The 20,863-nt window shown below is 38.9% G+C and overlaps 2 non-coding genes across 2 annotated transcripts; one reads left to right on the forward strand and one right to left on the reverse strand.

Annotated features, from left to right (window-relative positions):
* Window positions 1-8,540: 8,540 nt before the first annotated feature.
* On the reverse strand, window positions 8,541-8,649 carry LOC130958332 (small nucleolar RNA R71). Its single transcript, XR_009077460.1, has one exon. It is a non-coding gene; the product is annotated as a small nucleolar RNA R71 (small nucleolar RNA).
* An 11,794-nt stretch (window positions 8,650-20,443) lies between these two features.
* LOC130959791 (small nucleolar RNA R71) lies at window positions 20,444-20,551 on the forward strand. Its single transcript, XR_009078857.1, has one exon. It is a non-coding gene; the product is annotated as a small nucleolar RNA R71 (small nucleolar RNA).
* Window positions 20,552-20,863: the final 312 nt, after the last annotated feature.

A 20,863-nucleotide genomic window follows, 5' to 3' on the forward strand; every position in this document is an offset into this window, starting at 1 on the left:
ACGACTCTCGCCCTCCACGTCGCTCCCTCTCTCGCTTGTGAACTCTCTCTTTGTGACTCAGCTCTATGACGGTGATTCGATGGCCACAGTGACGGGATAACAGTGGCGGTGCAGCAGATGCGGTCTCCTCCCTTCCAATCCCTCTCCCCTTCCCCGTCACTCTCTTTCTCTCGGTTCCCAAACGCTCTCTCTCTCTTTTCCTTTTCCATTCATCTCCCTCACTCCAACTCCCTGTCTCTCTTTTCTTTCTTTTGTTTTTTTTTACTGCTGTTGTGCAGTGTGTGCTAGATTAGGAAGAAAAGAAAAGGAAAAAAGGGGAAAGGCGTCTAGTTTAGGAAAACTAGGATTAGGGTCTCAATTAGGTTTTGTATAATTGAATTTAGGAATAGCTCGGTGATTTTATAAAATTAGGAGGGTAAAGTAATAATTTGAAATCAAATTTAATCCAATAATAATAATATCTGTAAAAATATTATTTAATTATTAACTTAATTTATTTTTAAATAAATATTCTAATTCAATAATTAAGGATAATCAAATTAATTTCCTTTAAAATCATAAAATAGAGTTCAAAATCTAATTATTCAAATTAAACCATTTATCTGAAATCCTCATTATTTTTAATTACTCAAGCTTTTAAATTAATAATAAGAAAATGTCCAACCTATATATAAATTTCTAAAATTAATATCATGAATAAATAAAATAAATCATAATTAGTTTATTATTTAATTTCTAAAAATCTGGGTCTTACATTTTCAATCTGTTAGTAGAATAGATTAGAGTTTTAATAAAATTTTCAATTTGTAAGTAAAGTTATAGTAAAGTCTAAATTTTACCATATTTTACTTATTGCCAACTCTATTCAAAAATAGAGAAATACATAATTTTTTTAATAATCAAATTCTTATTTTTTTTAAAATTTAAAAATAAAAATTATTAAAAATTAATTAAATTAATTATTAACTAATTATAATTTTAATTTTATTTGTTATATATATTATATATTAACTTTATTCTCTCTCTGTACTTTTTCTATCATGATTATTAAAAAAAATATTGAATTATGAGCCCAAAAGTACTCTAAAAAGTAAATGCAAATGAAGATATAGAATCCCTTAATTGGCTTAATATGGTCATCATATTACGGAGTTTTCGATAAACTAAGTATATTACTGAGTTCCATTTAAGGATTTGTTGTTGGCTAATGGGTTGCTGTATGCACAAGGCGGGATTCGAATCTCCGATACTTGTTTAAACAGACTAATAAACTAACCACTAGAACAATCCAACTTGGTTATTCTATTTTTTAATTTTTAATAACCCTTAATTTATATCTATTCTGTAACAGGCCCAAGCTCATAAAGCCGCAATATCAGTTTCTTAGCCCAAAGGGTACTGATTTAAATTAGCATTTCAAATTAATACGGATAAAAGCAATGTTGTAACGCTTAAACAACTTACTAATAAGCAATAAATAGCAATAATGTCAAATAGGGGTATTCATGGCAAGATGAAATCAAGTTTGATGTAATTTAAATTTGGCCCAAAATATATATCGATTTTATTTGTTAGACCCAAATTTAAATTTAGATCCAATAAAATTTATACACTTTTAGGCTATGATTATATCGAATAAAAACCGGATAAAGATTGGGCTGTTAATATTTTCTTCTTATAAGTTAGTATGTGAAAATATCTACATTTTTAAAACTCCAACAATTATTTGACATGATAAAATTCACTTCGAAAAATAAAACAAGAACCAATCCTTCCCTAAACTTAAAGCATAACCACAATCAATATTAATATTGTCTAATAACACCAAATATTTAAATCAATACAAATAACACAATATTATAGATTAGTTTAAAGTCTTTTGCATTTTAAATATAAAACATTAACTTATAGTCTTATAATGACTAATAACAGAAAATATTAAGGTTCACAATACTTAAATTCTACATAAGAATAGCCATCATTCATCACTAATAACACAAAATATTAATTGTGTATGATGACCGGGTCACCGGGCCGAATTTGGGTGACCCGAAATAATAGCCTGGATCCGATCCGAAATAATGGCTGAATCTATTTTTGAGACTCTTATCCGATCCTACACCCGGTGAAATCATACCAAATTAGCCCCTAAAAAATTCGAGATCGGGGCGGGTCTTCGGGCCGGGCCAAGCCATGAACACCCCTAATGTCAAATACCATTAGAAAGGAACCAAGCAAATATAGTGGGGTCGCTGGTGCACGAAATTGTGATCTCAATGGCGCCAACAGCTTGGTACGCACAATTGTAATATCACTCTTCTTCACAACTTCGCACAACTAACCAGCAAGTGCACTGGGTCGTCCAAGTAATAAACCTTACGTGAGTAAGGGTCGATCCCACGGAGATTGTCGGCTTGAAGCAAGCTATGGTTATCTTGTAAATCTCAGTCACGCGGATTCAAATGGTTATAATGGTTTTCGAGTATAAAGATAAATAAAGCATAAATAGAGATAGAGATACTTATGTAATCCATTGGTGGGAATTCCAGATAAGTGCATGAAGATACTGTGTTCCTTCTGAATATCTGCTTTCCTACTGCTTTCATCCAATCATTCTTACTCCTTTCTATGGCAAGCTGTATGTAGGGTGTCACCGTTGTCAATGGCTACTTCCCATCCTCTCCGTGAAAATGGTCCAAATGCGCTGTCACAGCACGGCTAATCATCTGTCGGTTCTCGATCATGTCGGAATAGGATTCATTGATCCTTTTGCGTTTGTCACTACGCCCAACACTCGCGAGTTTGAAGCTCGTCACAGTCATCCCATCCTAGATCCTACTCGGAAAACCACAGACAATGTTTAGACTTTCCAGATCTCAAGAATGCTGCCAATGGATTCTAGCTTATACCACAAAGACTCTAATCTCACGGAATGGGAGGCTCGGTTGTCAGGCGAGGCAACCATGTGTCGTGGGTCAGGAATCCAAGAGATACACACTCTAGCTTTCGCAGGTAGAACGGAAGTATTTGTCAGGCACGCGTTCATAAGTGAGAATGGTGATGAGTGTCACGGATCATCACATTCATCAGGTTGAAGTGCGAATGAATATCTTAGAATAAGAATAAGCATGAATTGAATAAAAAACAGTAGTAATTGCATTAATACTCGAGGAATAGCAGAGCTCCACACCTTTAATCTATGGTGTGTAGAAACTCCACTGTTGAAGATACATAAGTGAAAATAAAGTAGGCATGGCCGTGAGGCCAGTCCCCAATGTCTAAGGACTAACAATAATCAAAGATGTTCCAAAAGCTCGTCCAAAGATCCCAAATACAATAGTAAAAAGTCCTATTTATACTAGACTAGTTACTATGGTTTACAGAAATAAGTCTTAGTGCAGAAATCCACTTCCGGGGCCCACTTTGGTGTGTGCTTGGGCTGAACTTGAGCTTTACACGTGCATAGGCTTCTCTTGGGGTTAAACGCCAAGTTGTAACGTGTTTTTGGCGTTTAACTCTGGTTTGTGACGTGTTTCTGGCGTTTTACTTTAGAATGCAGCATGGAGCTGGCATTGAACAACAGTTTTCGTTATCTAAACTCGAATAAAGTATGGACTATTATATATTTCTAGAATGTCCTGGATGTCTACTTTCCAAAAAAATTGAGAGAATGGCATTTGGAGTTCTGTAGTTCCAGAAAATCCATTTCGAGTGTAGGGAGGTCAGAATCCTACAGCATCTGTAGTCCTTTTTCAGCCTCCTATCAGATTTTTGCTCAGGTCCCTCAATTTCAGCCAGAAAATACCTGAAATCACATAAAAACACACAAACTCGTAGTAAAGTCCAGAAATATGAATTTTGCATAAAAACTAATAAAAACATCCCTAAAAGTAACTAGATCCTACTAAAAACTAACTAAAAACAATGCCAAAAAGTGTATAAATTATCCGCTCATCACAACACCAAACTTAAATTGTTGCTTGTCCCCAAGCAACTGAAAATCAAATAGGATAAAAAGAAGAGAATATACTATAAATCTCAAAATATCAATGAATATTAGTTCTAATTAGATGAGCTGGACTTGTAGCTTTTTGCTTCTGAACAGTTTTAGCATCTCACTTTATCCTTAGAAGTTTAGAACGATTGGCATCCATAGGAACTCAGAGTTCAGATAGTATTATTGATTCTCCTAGTTAAGTATGTTGATTCTTGAACACAGCTACTTTTATGAGTCTTGGCCGTGGCCCTAAGCACTTTGTTTTCCAATATTACCACCGGATACATAAATGCCACAGACACATGACTGGGTGAACCTTTTCAGATTGTGATTCAGCTTTGCTAAAGTCCCCAGTTAGAGGTGTCCAGAGCTCTTAAGCACACTCTTTTTGCTTTGGATCATGACTTTAACCACTCAGTCTCAAGCTTTTCACTTGGACCTTCATGCCACAAGCACATGGTTAGGGACAGCTTGAATTAGCCGCTTAGGCCTGGGTTTTATTTCCTTGGGCCCTCCTATCCATTGATGCTCAAAGCCTTGGATCCTTTTTTACCCTTGCCTTTTGGTTTTAAGGGCTATTGGCTTTTTCTGCTTGCTTTTTCTTTTTCTTTCTAAATTTTTTTCGCCACTTCTTTTTTTCGCAAGCTTTGTTCTTCACTGCTTTTTCTTGCTTCAAGAATCAATTTTATGATTTTTCAGATCATCAATAACATTTCTCTTTTTCATCATTCTTTCAAGAGCCAACAATTTTAACATTCATAAACAAGATAAAAAATATGCACTGTTCAAGAATTCATTCAGAAAACAAAAAGTATTGTCACCACATCAATATAATTAAACTAATTTCAAGGATGAATTTGAAACTCATGTACTTCTTGTTCTTTTGTATTAAAAACATTTTTTATTTAAGAAAGGTGAATGATTCATGGAATTATTCATAACTGATGAGCGGATAATTTGTACGCTTTTTGGCATTATTTTTAGTATGTTTTTAGTATATTTAGTTAGTTTTTAGTATATTTTTTATTAGTTTTTAGTTAAAATTCACTTTTCTGGACTTTACTATGAGTGTGTGTATTTTTCTGTGATTTCAGGTATTTTCTGGCTGAAATTGAGGGATCTGAGCAAAAATCTGATTCAGAGACTAAAAGGACTGCAGATGCTGTTGGATTCTGACCTCCCTGCACTCGAAGTGGATTTTTTGGAGCTACAGAAGTCCAATTGGCGCGCTCTCAATGGCGTTGAAAAGTAGACATCCTGGGCTTTCTAGAAATGTATAATAGTCCATACTTTGCCCGAGATTTGATGGCCCAAACCGGCGTTCCAAATCAGCTCAAAACTGCCCGGCGTTTAACGCCGGAACTGGCACAAGAATGGTAGTTAAACGCCCAAACTGGCACAAAAGTTGGCGTTTAACTCCAAGAAGAGTCTCTACACAAAAATGCTTCAATGCTCAGCCCAAGCACACACCAAGTGGGCCCGGAAGTGGATTTTTATGTCTTTTACTCATCTTTGTAATTCTTAAGCTACTAGTTCCCTATAAGTTGGACCTTTTACTATTGTATTTTTCATCTTCGGATCATTTTCGATCTTAGGATCATCTTGGGATCTGAGATCATCTTTAGATCTTTGAATCCTTGGATCCTTGATCATTTTGAGTCTTTTGATCATGTATTGGGAGGCTGGCCATTCGGCCATGCCTAGACCTTGTTCTTATGTATTTTCAACGGTGGAGTTTCTACACACCATAGATTAAGGTGTGGAGCTCTGCTGTACCTCGAGTATTAATGCAATTACTATTGTTCTTCTATTCAATTCAGTTTGTTCTTATTCCAAGATATTCATTCGCACTCAAGAACTTGATGAATGTGATGATTATGTGACGCTCATCATCATTCTCACTTATGAACGCGTGCCTGACAACCACTCCCGATCTACAAGCAAACAAGGCTTGAATGTTTATCTCTTGGATTCTTTAACCGGAATCTTTGTGGTATAAGCTAGAATTGATGGCGGCATTCAAGAGAATCCGGAAGGTCTAAACCTTGTCTGTGGTATTCTGAGTAGGATTCAATGATTGAATGACTGTGACGAGCTTCAAACTCCTGAAGGCTGGGCGTTTGTGACAGACGCAAAAGAATCAATGGATTCTATTCCAACCTGATTGAGAACCGACAGATGATTAGCCGTGCCGTGACAGGGTGCGTTGAACATTTTCACTGAGAGGACGGGATTGTAGCCACTGACAACGGTGATGCCCAACATACAGCTTGCCATGGAAAGGAGTAAGAAGGATTGGATGAAGACAGTAGGAAAGCAGAGAGACGGAAGGGACAAAGCATCTCCATACGCTTATCTGAAATTCTCACCAATGAATTACATAAGTATCTCTATCTTTATTCTATGTTTTATTCATATATCATCCATAACCATTTGAATATGCCTGACTAAGATTTACAAGGTGACCATAGCTTGCTTCATACCAACAATCTCCATGGGATCGACCCTTACTCACGTAAGGTTTATTACTTGGACGACCCAGTGCACTTGCTGGTTAGTTGTGCGAAGTTGTGTTTATGCCATGGTATTGAGCACCAAGTTTTTGGATTCATTACCGGGGATTATTTGAGTTGTGAAAAGTAGTGATCACAATTTCGTGCACCAAGTTTTTGGTGCCGTTGCCGGGGATTGTTTCGAGTATGGACAACTGACGGTTCATCTTGTTGCTTAGATTAGGTATTTATCTTCAGAGTTCTTAAGAATGAATTCTAGTGTTTCAAGGTGATGTTCTAATCATCACCAAGGCTGATTGATTATCATCAATTTAGCTCTTGAATGCATTGTCCTGCTGAAGCTTGGCTAGCCATGTCTAATTCCTTTAGACTAAAGCTTTAGACTAACATTGCATGATTCCTGGAATTCTCATTAAGAATTTTGATATCTTTATTTTCTTTTTCCACATAATTTTCAAAAAATCCAAAAAAATTACAAAATCATAAAAACCAAAAATATTTTTATGTTTCTTGTTTGAGTCCAGTGTCTCATTTTAAGTTTGGTGTCTTGCATGCATTGTTTATTTGATCTTGGTTCTATCTTCAAGTCAATAATACAGAGAACTGAGGATTCAGTACATGCAGCAGAGGAATTATACAGCAAAAGCTGGGCGTTCAAAACGCCCAGTGAAGAAGGAAAACTGGCGTTTAAACGCCAGCCAGGATACCTGGCTGGGCGTTTAACGCCCAAAAGAGTAGCATTTTGGGTGTTAAACACCAGAATGGATACCATTCTGGGCGTTTAACGCCAGGATGGCACAAGAGGGAAGATTCTGTTTTTAATGCAAATTTTTTTCAAGTTTTCAAAGTTTTTCAAAATCAAATCTTTTTCAAATCATATCTTTTCAATCAAATCTTTTTCAAAATTAATTTCTTTCCATTTTTAAAAATACTTGCTACCAATTAATGATTTGATTCAACATTTCAAGTAAGTTGCCTTTTCTGTTGAGAAAGGTTTAATGTTTGAATCATATCTTTTCTTGTTAGCCAAGTCATTAATTTTTATAAAATCAAATCTTTTTTAAAATTATTTTTCAAATCATATCTTCTCAATCACATCTTTTTAAAACCATAACTTTTAAATCACATCTTTTTAATCATATCTTTTTCAAAATAATTTTCAATCATATCTTTTTGATTTCTAATTTCAAAATCTTTTTCAAAAATCACTTGATTTCTTTTCCACTCTTAGTTTTCGAAAATCAATTAGTATTTTTCAAAATATTTTTAAAATCTTTCACTTAATTTTCGAAAATTTCTTCCTCTCTTCTCACATCCTTCTATTTATGGACTAACACTATTCCTTAATGAACAATTTGAACTCCATCTTTCTTGATAAGTTCGAATTCTCTACTTCTTCCTTCTATTTTTCTTTCCTCTGACACCTCAAGGAATATCTATACTGTGACATAGAGGATTCCATATTTTCTTGTTTTCTTCTCTTTCATATGAGCAGGAGCAAAGACAAAAGCATTCTTGTTGAGGCTGACCCTGAACCTGAAAGGACCTTGAAGCGAAAGCTAAGAAAAGCTAAGGCACAACTCTCTGTAGAGGACCTAACAGAAATCTTCAAAGAAGAAGAACCCATGGCAGCCGAAAACAACAACAATGCCAACAATGCAAGGAAGGTGCTGGGTGACTTTACTGCACCTACTCCCGACTTCTATGGGAGAAGCATCTCTATCCCTGCCATTGGAGCAAACAACTTTGAGCTTAAGCCTCAATTAGTTTCTCTAATGCAACAGAATTGCAAGTTCCATAGACTTCCATTGGAAGACCCTCATCAGTTTTTAGCTGAATTCTTGCAAATCTGTGACACTGTCAAGACTAATGGGGTTGACCCTGAGGTCTACAGACTTATGCTATTCCCTTTTGCTATAAGAGACAGAGCTAGGATATGGTTGGACTCACAACCTAAAAAAAGCCTGAACTCTTGGGAAAAGCTAGTCAATGCCTTCTTGGCAAAGTTCTTTCCACCTCAAAAATTGAGTAAGCTTAGAGTGGAAGTCCAAACCTTCAGACAGAAGGAAGGTGAATCCCTCTATGAAGCTTGGGAAAGATACAAACAATTGATCAGAAAATGTCCTTCTGACATGATTTCTGAATGGAGCATCATAGGTATTTTCTATGATGGTCTGTCTGAACTGTCCAAGATGTCATTGGATAGCTCTACTGGAGGATCTCTTCATCTGAAGAAGACGCCTGCAGAAGCTCAAGAACTAATTGAAATGGTTGCAAATAACCAGTTCATGTACACTTCTGAAAGGAATCCTGTGAACAATGGGACAAATCAGAAGAAAGGAGTTCTTGAGATTGATACTCTGAATGCCATATTGGCTCAGAACAAAATATTGACTCAGCAAGTCAATTTGATTTCTCAAAGTCTGTCTGGAATGCAAAATGCACCAGGCAGTACTAAGGATGCTTCATCTGAAGAAGAAGCTTATGATCCTGAGAACCCTTCAATGGAAGAGGTGAATTACATGGAAGAATCCTATGGAAACACCTATAATTCTTCATGGAGAAATCATCCAAATTTCTTATGGAAGGATCAACAGACCTCAACAAGGTTTCAACAACAATAAGGTGGAAGAAACAGGTTTAGCAATGGCAAGCCTTTTCCATTATCTTCTCAGCAACAGACAGAGAATCTTAAGCAGAACAACTCTGACTTAGCAACCATGGTCTCTGATCTAATCAAAACCACTCAAAGTTTCATGACTGAAACAAGGTCCTCCATTAGGAATTTGGAGGCACAAGTGGGTCAGCTGAGTAAGAAAGTTACTGAACTCCCTCCTAGCACTCTTCCAAGCAATACAGAAGAAAATCCAAAAGGAGAGTGCAAGGCCATCAACATGGCCGAATTTGGAGAGGAGGAAGAGGCAGTGAACGCCACTGAGGAAGACCTCAATGGACGTCCACTGGCCTCCAATGAGTTCCCCAAGGAGGAACCATGGGAATCTGAGGCTCAAAATGAGACCATAGAGATTCCATTGAATTTACTTCTGCCATTCATGAGCTCTAATGAGTATTCTTCCTCTGAAGAGGATGAGTATGTCACTGAAGAGCAAGTTGCTAAATATCTTGGAGCAATCATGAAGCTAAATGACAAGTTATTTGGTAATGAGACTTGGGAGAATGAACCTCCTTTGCTCACCAAAGAACTGGATGACTTGTCTAGGCAGAAATTACCTCAAAAGAGACAAGATCCTGGGAAGTTTTCAATACCTTGTAACATAGGCACCATGACCTTTAAGAAGGCTCTGTGTGACTTAGGGTCAAGTGTAAACCTCATGCCTCTCTCTGTAATGGAGAAGCTAGGGATCTTTGAGGTGCAAGCTGCAAAAATCTCACTAGAGATGGCAGACAATTCAAGAAAACAAGCTTATGGACTTGTAGAGGATGTTTTGGTAAAGATTGAAGACCATTACATCCCTGCTGATTTTATAATCCTAGAGACTGGGAAGTGCATGGATGAATCTATCATCCTTGGCAGACCCTTCCTAGCCACAGCAAAGGCTGTGATTGATGTGGACAGAGGAGAATTGATCATTCAAGTGAATGAAGAATCCTTTGTGTTTAAGGCTCAAGGATATCCCTCTGTCACCATGGAGAGGAAGCATGAAGAGCTTCTCTCAAAACAGAGTCAAACAGAGCCCCCAAAGTCAAACTCTAAGTTTGGTGTTGGGAGGCCACAACCAAATTCTAAGTTTGGTGTTGAACCCCCACATTCAAACTCTAAGTTTGGTGTTGGGAGGTCCCAACATTGCTCTGAGCATTTGTGAGGCTCCATGAGAGCCCTCTGTCAAGCTACTGACATTAAAGAAGCGCTTGTTGGGAGGCAACCCAATGTTATATTTAATCTATTTTCCTTTGTTATTTTATGTTTTCTGTCGGTTGATGATCATGGGAAGTCACAAAATCAATTGAAAAAGCAAAAACAGAATGAAAAACAGAAAGAAAAATAGCACACCCTGGAGGAGAACTTGCTGGCGTTTAAACGCCAGTGAAGCTAGCAAATGGGCGTTTAACGCCCAGTCTGGCACCATTCTGGGCGTTTAACGCCAGAAAGGGGCACCAGACTGGCGTTAAACGCCAGGAAAGGGCAAGAAGTTGGCGTTAAACGCCAAAAATGGGCACCAGCCCGGCGTTTAACGCCAGAATTGGCAAAGGGTGCATTTTTGCACGCCACTAGGTGCAGGGTTGAATTTTCCTTGACACCTCAGGATCTGTGGACCCCACAGGATCCCCACCTACCCTACCACCCTCTTTCTTCTTCTTCACTCATTCACCAATCACCTCTACCACTCTTCCCCAAAAAAAACCCCTCACCTATCAAATCCCATCTTTCTCTTCACCACTCACATCCATCCTTCATAAAACCCCACCTACCTCACTATTCAAATTCAAACCACTTTCCCTCCCAAACCCACCCTCCCATAACCGAACCCTACCCCTCTCTCCACCCCTATATAAACCCATCTTCACTCCTTCATTTTCACACAACCTAAACACTACTTCTCCCCCTTTGGCCGAACCATACGCCATCTCCATCTCCTCTATTTCTTCTTCTTCTACTCTCTTCTTTCTTCTTTTGCTCGAGGACGAGCAAACCTTTTAAGTTTGGTGTGGTAAAAACATTGCTTTTTGTTTTTCCATAACCATTTACGGCATCCAAGGCCGAAGAAACCTCTAGAAAGAGGAAAGGGAAGGCAAAAGCTTCCACCTCTGAGTCATGGGAGATGGAGAGATTCATCTCAAGACCACTTCTATGAAGTTGTGGCCAAGAAGAAGGTGATCCCCGAGGTCCCTTTCAATATCAAGAAGGGTCAACTTTGATCAAAGGTTGGACCAAGTCCTCATAGACATTTGTGAAGAGGGCGCTCAATGGAAGAGAGATTCAAGAGGGAAGCCGGTTCAACTGAGAAGGCATGACCTCAAGCCCGTAGCTAGGGGATGGTTGGAGTTTATCCAATACTCAATCATTCCCATTAGCAACCGATCCGAAGTTACTCTAGACCGGGCCATCATGATTCATAGTATCATGATTGGAGAGGAAATGGAAGTTCATGAGGTTATAGCCCAAGAACTCTATAAGGTGGCGGACAAGCCCTCTACCTTGGCAAGGTTAGCCTTTCCTCATCTCATTTGTCACCTCTGTTATTCAGTTGGAGTTGACATAGAAGGAGACATCCTCATTGATGAGGACAAGCCCATCACTAAGAAAAGGATGGAGCAAACAAGAGACCCCACTCATCATGAAGTCCCTGGGATACCTCAAGGGATGCACTTTCCTCCACAAAACTATTGGGAGAAAATCAACACCTCCCTAGGAGAATTGAGTTCCAACATGGGACAACTAAGGGTGGAGCACCAAGAACATTCCATCCTCCTCCATGAAATTAGAGAAGATCAAAGAATCATGAGAGAGGAGCAACAAAGGCAAGGAAGAGACATTGAGGAGCTCAAGCACTCCATAAGATCTTCAAGACGAAGAACAAGCCGCCATCACTAAGGTGGACCCGTTCTTTAATCTCCTTGTTCTTTATTTTCCTGTTTTTCGAATTTTCATGCTTATGTTTATCCATGTTTGTGTCTTGTGATCATTAGTGTCTTAGTGTCTATGCCTTAAAGTTATGAATGTCCTATGAATCCATCACCTTTCTTAAATGAAAAATGTTCTAAATTGAAAAAGAGAAGAATCATCATACTTAACTAGGAGAATCAATAACACTATCTGGATTCTGAGTTCCTAAAGAAGCCAATCATTCTGAATTTCAAAGGATAAAGTGAGATGCCAAAACTGTTCAGAGACAAAAAGCTAAAGCCCCGCGCATCTAAATTAACACTGGTCTTCATAGATATTTTTGGAGTTCATTGCATATTCTCTTCTTTTTATCTTATTTGATTTTCAGTTGCTTGGGGACAAGCAACAATTTAAGTTTGGTGTTGTGATGAGCGGATAATTTGTACGCTTTTTGGCATTGTTTTTAGTATGTTTTTAGTAGATTTAGTTAGTTTTTAGTATATTTTTTATTAGTTTTTAGTTAAAATTCACTTTTCTGGACTTTACTATGAGTTTGTGTGTTTTTCTGTGATTTCAGGTATTTTTTGGCTGAAATTGAGGGATCTGAGCAAAAATCTGATTCAGAGACTAAAAGGACTGCAGATGCTGTTGGATTCTGACCTCCCTGCACTCGAAGTGGATTTTTTGAAGCTACAGAGCCCAATTAGCGCGCTCTCAACGGCGTTGGAAAGTAGACATCCTGGGCTTTCCAGCAATGTATAATAGTCCATACTTTGCTCGAGATTTGATGGCCCAAACCGGCGTTCCAAATCAGCTCAAAACTGCCCGGCGTTTAACGCCGGAACTGGCACAAGAATGGGAGTTAAACGCCCAAACTGGTACAAAAGCTGGCGTTTAACTCCAAGAAGAGTCTCTACACGAAAATGCTTCAATGCTCAGCCCAAGCACACACCAAGTGGGCCCGGAAGTGGATTTTTATGTCTTTTACTCATCTTTGTAATTCTTAAGCTACTAGTTCCCTATAAATAGGACCTTTTACTATTGTATTTTTCATCTTCGGATCATTTTCGATCTTAGGATCATCTTGGGATCTGAGATCATCTTTAGATCTTTGAATCCTTGGATCCTTGATCATTTTGAGTCTTTTGATCATGTATTGGGAGGCTGGCCATTCGGCCATGCCTAGACCTTGTTCTTATGTATTTTCAACGGGTGGAGTTTCTACACACCATAGATTAAGGTGTGGAGCTCTGCTGTACCTCGAGTATTAATGCAATTACTATTGTTTTTCTATTCAATTCAGCTTGTTCTTATTCCAAGATATTCATTCGCACTCAAGAACTTGATGAATGTGATGATTATGTGACGCTCATCATCATTCTCACTTATGAACGCGTGCCTGACAACCACTCCCGTTCTACAAGCAAACAAGGCTTGAATGTTTATCTCTTGGATTCCTTAATCGGAATCTTCGTGGTATAAGCTAGAATTGATGGCGGCATTCAAGAGAATCTGGAAGGTCTAAACCTTGTCTGTGGTATTCTGAGTAGGATTCAATGATTGAATGACTGTGACGAGCTTTAAATTCCTGAAGGCTGGGCGTTAGTGACAGACGCAAAAGAATCAATGGATTCTATTCCAACCTAATTGAGAACCGACAGATGATTAGCCGTGCCGTGACAGGGTGCGTTGAACATTTTCACTGAGAGGACGGGACTGTAGCCACTGACAACGGTGATGCGCAACATACAGCTTGCCATGGAAAGGAGTAAGAAGGATTGGATGAAGACAGTAGGAAAGCAGAGAGACGGAAGGGACAAAGCATCTCCATACGCTTATCTGAAATTCTCACCAATGAATTACATAAGTATCTCTATCTTTATTCTATGTTTTATTCATATATCATCCATAACCATTTGAATCTGCCTGACTAAGATTTACAAGGTGACCATAGCTTGCTTCATACCAACAATCTCCGTGGGATCGACCCTTACTCGCGTAAGGTTTATTACTTGGACAACCCAGTGCACTTGCTGGTTAGTTGTGCGAAGTTGTGTTTATGCCATGGTATTGAGCACCAAGTTTTTGGATTCATTACCGGGGATTATTTGAGTTGTGAAAAGTAGTGATCACAATTTCGTGCACCAATAACCTTAAGACATAGTTACTAAATACTAATGATCATGTAGTAAAGACTCAAAACATAGACAAACATATAGCATAAAACTGAAAAACAGAGAGATAAGAAGAAGGAAGTTAAGGAATGAGTCCAACTTAGTGATGGTGGCGCCTTCTTCTTGAAGGACCAATGGTGTTCTTGAGCTCTTCTATGTCTCTTCCTTACCTTTGTTGCTCCTCCCTCATAGCTCTTTGATATTCTCTAATCTCATTGAGAATGATGGAGTGCTCTTGGTGTTCTACCCTTAATTGGTTCATGTTATGAATCAATCCTTCTAGAGAAGTGTTGAGTTGTTCCCAATAGTTATTTGTAGGAAAATGCATCCCTTGAGGGTTCATCATTTTGGGGGAAGGGTTCATAATGGGAAGGTGATTGTTCTTGGTAGAATTGTAGTGGTTCAATATTTTCCATTCTTTCCACTTGTTGCACAACACACTCCATGGTTGCTTGAAATTGATCCAATGCTTCCTTGAGATGATCCCTTGACTCTTGTTCCTCTTGGATAATATGATTAGGGTCATGTGGCTCTTGGATCAATGGATATGAGTATTCTTCCATGGGAGGTTGTGGTGGAAAGTAGTATTCATCTTGTGGTTGAAAATTTTCATATATTGGAGGTGGTTCACCTTGGTAATAATATGGAAGGGGTGGCTCTTGAAAGTGGTGATGTTGGGATGGTGGTGGCTCTATGTGTGGTTCATATGGCTCATATGGTTGTTGGTAGGATGGATATGGGTTAGGGTCATATGAAGGTGGTTGGTGAAAAGAGGCTTGTGAGTGTGGTTGGGGGCTATGTTGGGGATATGGATCATAGGCATATGGTGGTGGTTCTTGAAAGTCACAAGGAGATTCACCATAGCCATTGGATTGATATGCATCATAGAATGGCTCTTCTTCATAGTGCATTGGTGGAGGTTGTTGCCATGCGAATTGATCATAAGCATATGGCTCCTCCCACCTCTGGTTATCCCATTCTTGATACACATCCTCATTGTAGCTCTCATCACCTACAACATAATTGTAATCACACTCATAGCCAAAATGAGAATTCATGGTAGCAAGAGAAAATAAGAAACAAAAAAACTAATAAGAAATAATGAAACAAAATACTAAGACTAGCAAAAACTAACAAGCAATCTAAAAAGCAAGCTATTCACAATATTCACAAATATACAATAACCAATAACATCACACCATTGCAATTCCCCGGCAACGGCGCCATTTTGATGATTGGATTTTTGACGGTATAGAATTTCACAAATGAATTCTCGTTGCAAGTATAGTTTCCAAACCAATCAAAAATCCTTTCATACAAAAGATTGTTTGTCACAAGTAACAAACCCCCTAATTTTATAAACCGAAGTATTCAAACCTCGGGTCGTTCTCCCTAGGAATTACAATAAAGTGCCTTATTATTGGTTAGAAATGTGTTTTGGGGTTTTGGATAAGAAGCATGAAAAGTAAATGGCAATGAAAATAAACTAACAACTATAAAAGGCTCTTGGCAAGGTATGAAAATTAGAAGTCCTATCCTAGTTATCCTTCTCAATTGTGATGAGAATTGTTCATTGCTACCACTTAGTTAACCCTTACTAAATAAAGGAAAGTCAAGTGGATGAATTGACTTGAGCCACAAGTCCTAGCCAACTCCCAAGGAAAGACTAGCTTTAGTGCACTCCAAACCAATTAGCAATCTCTCCAATTATCAATCAACAAAGGAATTAGATAACTCAAGTGTCACTAATTACTCTACCTAGGCCAAGAGGAACAAAATCTACACTAAAACTAAAAGAGACATTTCAACAAACACATAAAGTGCAATAGAAGTAATCATTATTAAATGCAAGAATTAAAGGAATCTACAACTACAAAAACAAGAGATTAACAATAGAAAAGCAAAGAAGACACATTTAGTATGAATTACCTCTTATTGAATTGGAAGAATGTAGAAGGAACAATACTAGATCTACAACAAAATATAAGAACAACATAAAGGAAATTACAACAAAAAAAGTAGAAGAAGATGAATCTAACAACAAAGAATTGAAATGTAGAAGTAGAAGAAAGCAAAGATTAAAACCTAGATCTAGAAACTAATCCTAATCCTAATCCTAATTCTAGAGAGAAGTGAGAGCTTCTCTCTCTAGAAACTACTTCTAAACTAATCCTAATGAGTGTGTAATGAATTAATGAGTTGGAATCCCCTTTTCTCTTCAATCCTTGGCTTTAAATAGCATCTTTGGCGCCAAAGTTGGTTGGGATTGGGCCCCACAACCCTTCAGAATTCGTTGGCCACGTTTTCATTAAAAAATCATAAACCAACACCGACGCGTACGCGCACAGCACGCGTATGCGTCCATGGAGTGATTCGCAGGTGCGCGCAAGCGCCAGGTGCGCGCGCGTCCATGGGCGATTTCAACTTCTTTGACTTTTCATGATTTCTCCACTTTGCATGCTTTCCTTTTCACTCCTTTGATCCATTCCTAGCCTTTTCAATCTGAAATCACTAGCAAACATATCAAGGCATCTAGTGGAATCAAAGGGAGATTAAAATCATCAAATTAAAGCCCTAAAAAGCATGTTTTCACATCTAAGCACAAATAAGGAGACAATCACAAAACCATGCTATTTCATTGAATAAATGTGGGTAAAAGGTGATAAAATCTCTTAAAATCAATACAAGATAAACCGTCAAAACGGGGTTTGTCAGGCATCTCAGGAATTTCTTGATGATGAGCTTCCTCATGCGTCTCTTGAGATCCATGAATGGGCTCTCTTGTTTACTCCATCCTCTTCTTAGTGATGGGCTTGTCCTCTTCAATGAGGATGTCTCTTTCTATGACAACTCTACCTAAGTTGCATAGATGACAAATGAGATGAGGAAAAGCTAGCCTTGCCAAGGTGGAGGGCTTTTCGGCTACTTTGTAGAGTTCTAGAGAGATGACTTTATGAACTTCTACTTCCTCTCCAATCATGATGCTATGGATCATGATGGCCCGATCCACAGTTACTTCGGATCGGTTGCTAGTGGGGATGATGAAGCGTTGGATGAACTCTAACCATCCTCTAGCCACAGGCTTAAGATCCAGTCTTCTCAATTGAACCGGCTTGCCTTTTGAGTCTCTTTTCCATTGAGCTCCTTCCACACATATGTCCATGAGGACTTGGTCCAACCTTTGATCAAAATTGACCCTTCTAGTGTAGGGGCGTGCGTCTTCTTACATCATAGGCAAGTTGAACGCCAACCTTACGTTCTCTGGACTGAAATCTAAGCATTTCCCCCGAACCATTGTAAGCCAATTCTTTGGGTTTGGGTTCATGCTTTGATCATGGTTCCTTGTGATCCATGCGTTTGCATAGAACTCTTGAAACATTAAGATTCCGACTTGTTGAATGGGATTGGAGAGAACTTCCCATCCTCTTCTTCTAATCTCTTGTCGGATCTCCGGATATTCGCCCTTTTTGAGCTTAAAAGGGACCTCAGGGATCACCTTTTTCTTGGCCACAACTTCATAGAAGTGGTCTTGATGGGCTTTTGCGATGAATCTCTCCATCTTTCATGACTCAGAGGTGAAAGCAATTGCCTTCAATTTCCTCTTTTTTGAGGTTTCTCTGGCCTTAGGTACCATCAATGGTTATGGAAAAACAAAAAAGCTATGCTTTTACCACACCAAACTTAGAATGTTGCTCGCCCTCGAGCAAAAGAAGAAAGAATAGAAGAAGAAGAAGAAGAGATGGAGGAGAGGGAGAGAGGTGTAGGTTTCGGCCAAGGGGGAGAAGAGAGGGTAGTGTTGTATGAAAATGAAGAAGGATGGAGGGGTTTATATAGTGGAGGGAGAGGGGTTTGGGTTCGGTCATTTAGGGTGGGTTTGGATGGGAAAGAGATTTTGAATTTGAAGGTAGGAGGGGTTTATCGGGAAGAGTGGATGGATGTGATTGGTGAAGGGGAAATGGGAAAGAGAGATTGAGGTGATTGGTGAAGGGTATAGTGTTATTGGATTGTGTGAAGAAGAGAGAAGTGTGGTAGGTGGGGATCCTGTGGGGTCCACAGATCTTGAGGTGTCAAGGATTTCTCATCCCTACACCTTTTAGGCGTGTAAAATGCCCTCTGTATGCAATCTTGGCATTTAACGCCAGCCTGATGCGTGTTTCTGGCATTAAACACCCAAATGTAGCCTGTTTCTAGCGTTTAACGCCAGCCTGATGCTTGTTTCTGGCGTTAAACGCCAGCTTGGTGCTTGTTTTCGGCGTTAAACGCTAGACAGATGCTTGTTTCTGGCGTTTAAACGCCAGACAGCTCTTCCTCCAGGGTATGCTTTTTCTTCTGCTGTTTTTGATTATGTTTTTAATTTTTGCAATTGTTTTGTGACTCCATATGATCATAAACCTAATAAAACATAAAAGAACAATAGAAATATAGATAAATAAAAATTGGGTTGCCTCCCAATAAGCGCTTCTTTAATGTCAATAGCTTGACAGTGAGCTCTCATGGAGCTTCACAGATGTTCAGAGCATTGTTGGGACCTCCCAACATCAAACTTAGAGTTTGAATATGGGGGTTCAACACCAAACTTAGAGTTTGGTTGTGGCCTCCCAACATCAAACTTAGAGTTTGATTATGGGGACTTTGTTTGACTCTGTATTGAGAGAAGCTTTTCATGCTTCCTCTCCATGGTTGCAGAGGAAGATCCTTGAGTTTTAAACACAAGGTAGTCCCCATTCAATTGAAGGACTAGCTCTCCTATGTCAACATCAATCACAGCTCCTGCTATGGCTAGGAAGGGTCTTCCAAGGATGATGGATTCATCCTCATCCTTCCCAGTGTCTAGGATTATGAAATCAGCAGGGATGTAAAGGCCTTTAACCTTCACTAACACGTCCTCTACCAATCTATAAGCTTATTTTATTGACTCGTCTGCCATCTCTAATGAGATTCTTGCAGCTTGTACCTTAAAGATCTCCAGTTTCTCCATTACAGAGAGTGGCATAAGATTTATACCTGACCCCAGGTCATACAGAGCCTTCTCAAAGGTCATGGTGCCTATGGTACAAGGTATTAAGAATTTACCTGGATCTTGTTTCTTTTGAGGTAAAGTTTGTTGAACCCATGTATTTAGTTCACTAATGAGCAAGGGAGGTTCACCTTCCCAGGTCTTATTACCAAACAACTTGGCATTCAGCTTCATGATGGCTCCTAGATATTGAGCAACTTGCTCTGCAGTTACATCTTCATCCTCTTCAGAGGAAGAATAGTTCTCAGAGCTCATGAATGGCAGAAGGAAGTTTAATGGAATCTCTATGGTCTCTATATGAGCCTCAGGTTCCTTTAGGTCCTCAATAGGGAACTCCTTTCTGTCTGGGGGACGTTCCATGAGGTCTTTCTCATTGGGATTCACGTCCTCCCCTTTCTCTTTGGATTCGGCCATTTTGATAATATCAATGGCCTTGCACTCTCTTTTTGGATTCTCTTCTGTATTGCTTAAGAGAGTACTAGGAGGAGTTTCAGTGATTTTCTTACTCAGCTGACCCACTTGTGCTTCCAAGTTTCTAATGGAGGATCTTGTTTCATTCATGAAAATTAAAGTGGCCTTAGATAGATTAGAGACTATGTTTGCTAAGCTAGAGGGGCTCTGCTCAGAATTCTCTGTCTGTTGCTGAGAAGATAATGGAAAAGGCTTGCTATTGCTAAACCTGTTTATTCCACCATTATTAAAGCCTTGTTGGGGCTTTTGTTGATCCTTCCATGAGAAATTTGGATGATTTCTCCATGAGAGATTATAGGTGTTTCCATAGACTTCACCCATGTAATTCACCTCTGCCATTGCAGGGTTCTCAGGATCATAAGCTTCTTCTTCAGAAGATGCCTCTTTAGTACTGTTGGATGCATTTTGCAATCCATTCAGACTTTGAGAAATCATGTTGACTTGCTGAGTCAACATTTTGTTCTGAGCCAATATGGCATTCAGAGCATCAATTTCAAGAACTCCCTTCGTCTGAGGAGTCCCATTACTCACAGGATTCTTCTCAGAGGTGTACATGAATTGGTTATTTGCAACCATGTCAATGAGTTCTTAAGCTTCTGCAGGCATTTTCTTTAGGTGAATGGATCTACCTGCAGAATAGTCCAGTGACATCTTAGAGAACTCAGATAGACCATAATAGAATATATCCAAAATGGTCCACTCTGAAAGCATGTCAGAAGGACACTTTTTGGTCAACTACTTGTATCTTTCCCAAGCTTCATAGAGGGATTCACCATCTTTTTGCCTGAAGGTCTGAACATCCACTCTAAGCTTGCTCAGCTTTTGTGGAGGAAAGAACTTGGCCAAGAAGGCCGTGACCAACTTATCCCAAGAGTCCAGGCTATCTTTAGGTTGCGAGTCCAACCATGTTCTAGCCTTGTCTCTTACAGCAAAAGGGAAAAGCATGAGCCTGTAGACTTCAGGATCTACTCTATTAGTCTTAACAGTATCACAGATCTGCAAGAACTCAGTTAAAAACTGATAGGGATCTTCTGATGGAAGTCTATGAAACTTGCATTTCTTTTGTATTAGAGCAACTAGTTGAGGCTTTAGCTCAAAATTGTTTGCTCCAATGACAGGGATTGA

Source organism: Arachis stenosperma, chromosome 10 (assembly GCF_014773155.1).
Source record: "Arachis stenosperma cultivar V10309 chromosome 10, arast.V10309.gnm1.PFL2, whole genome shotgun sequence".
In the NCBI taxonomy this organism is placed as follows: Eukaryota; Viridiplantae; Streptophyta; class Magnoliopsida; order Fabales; family Fabaceae; genus Arachis; species Arachis stenosperma.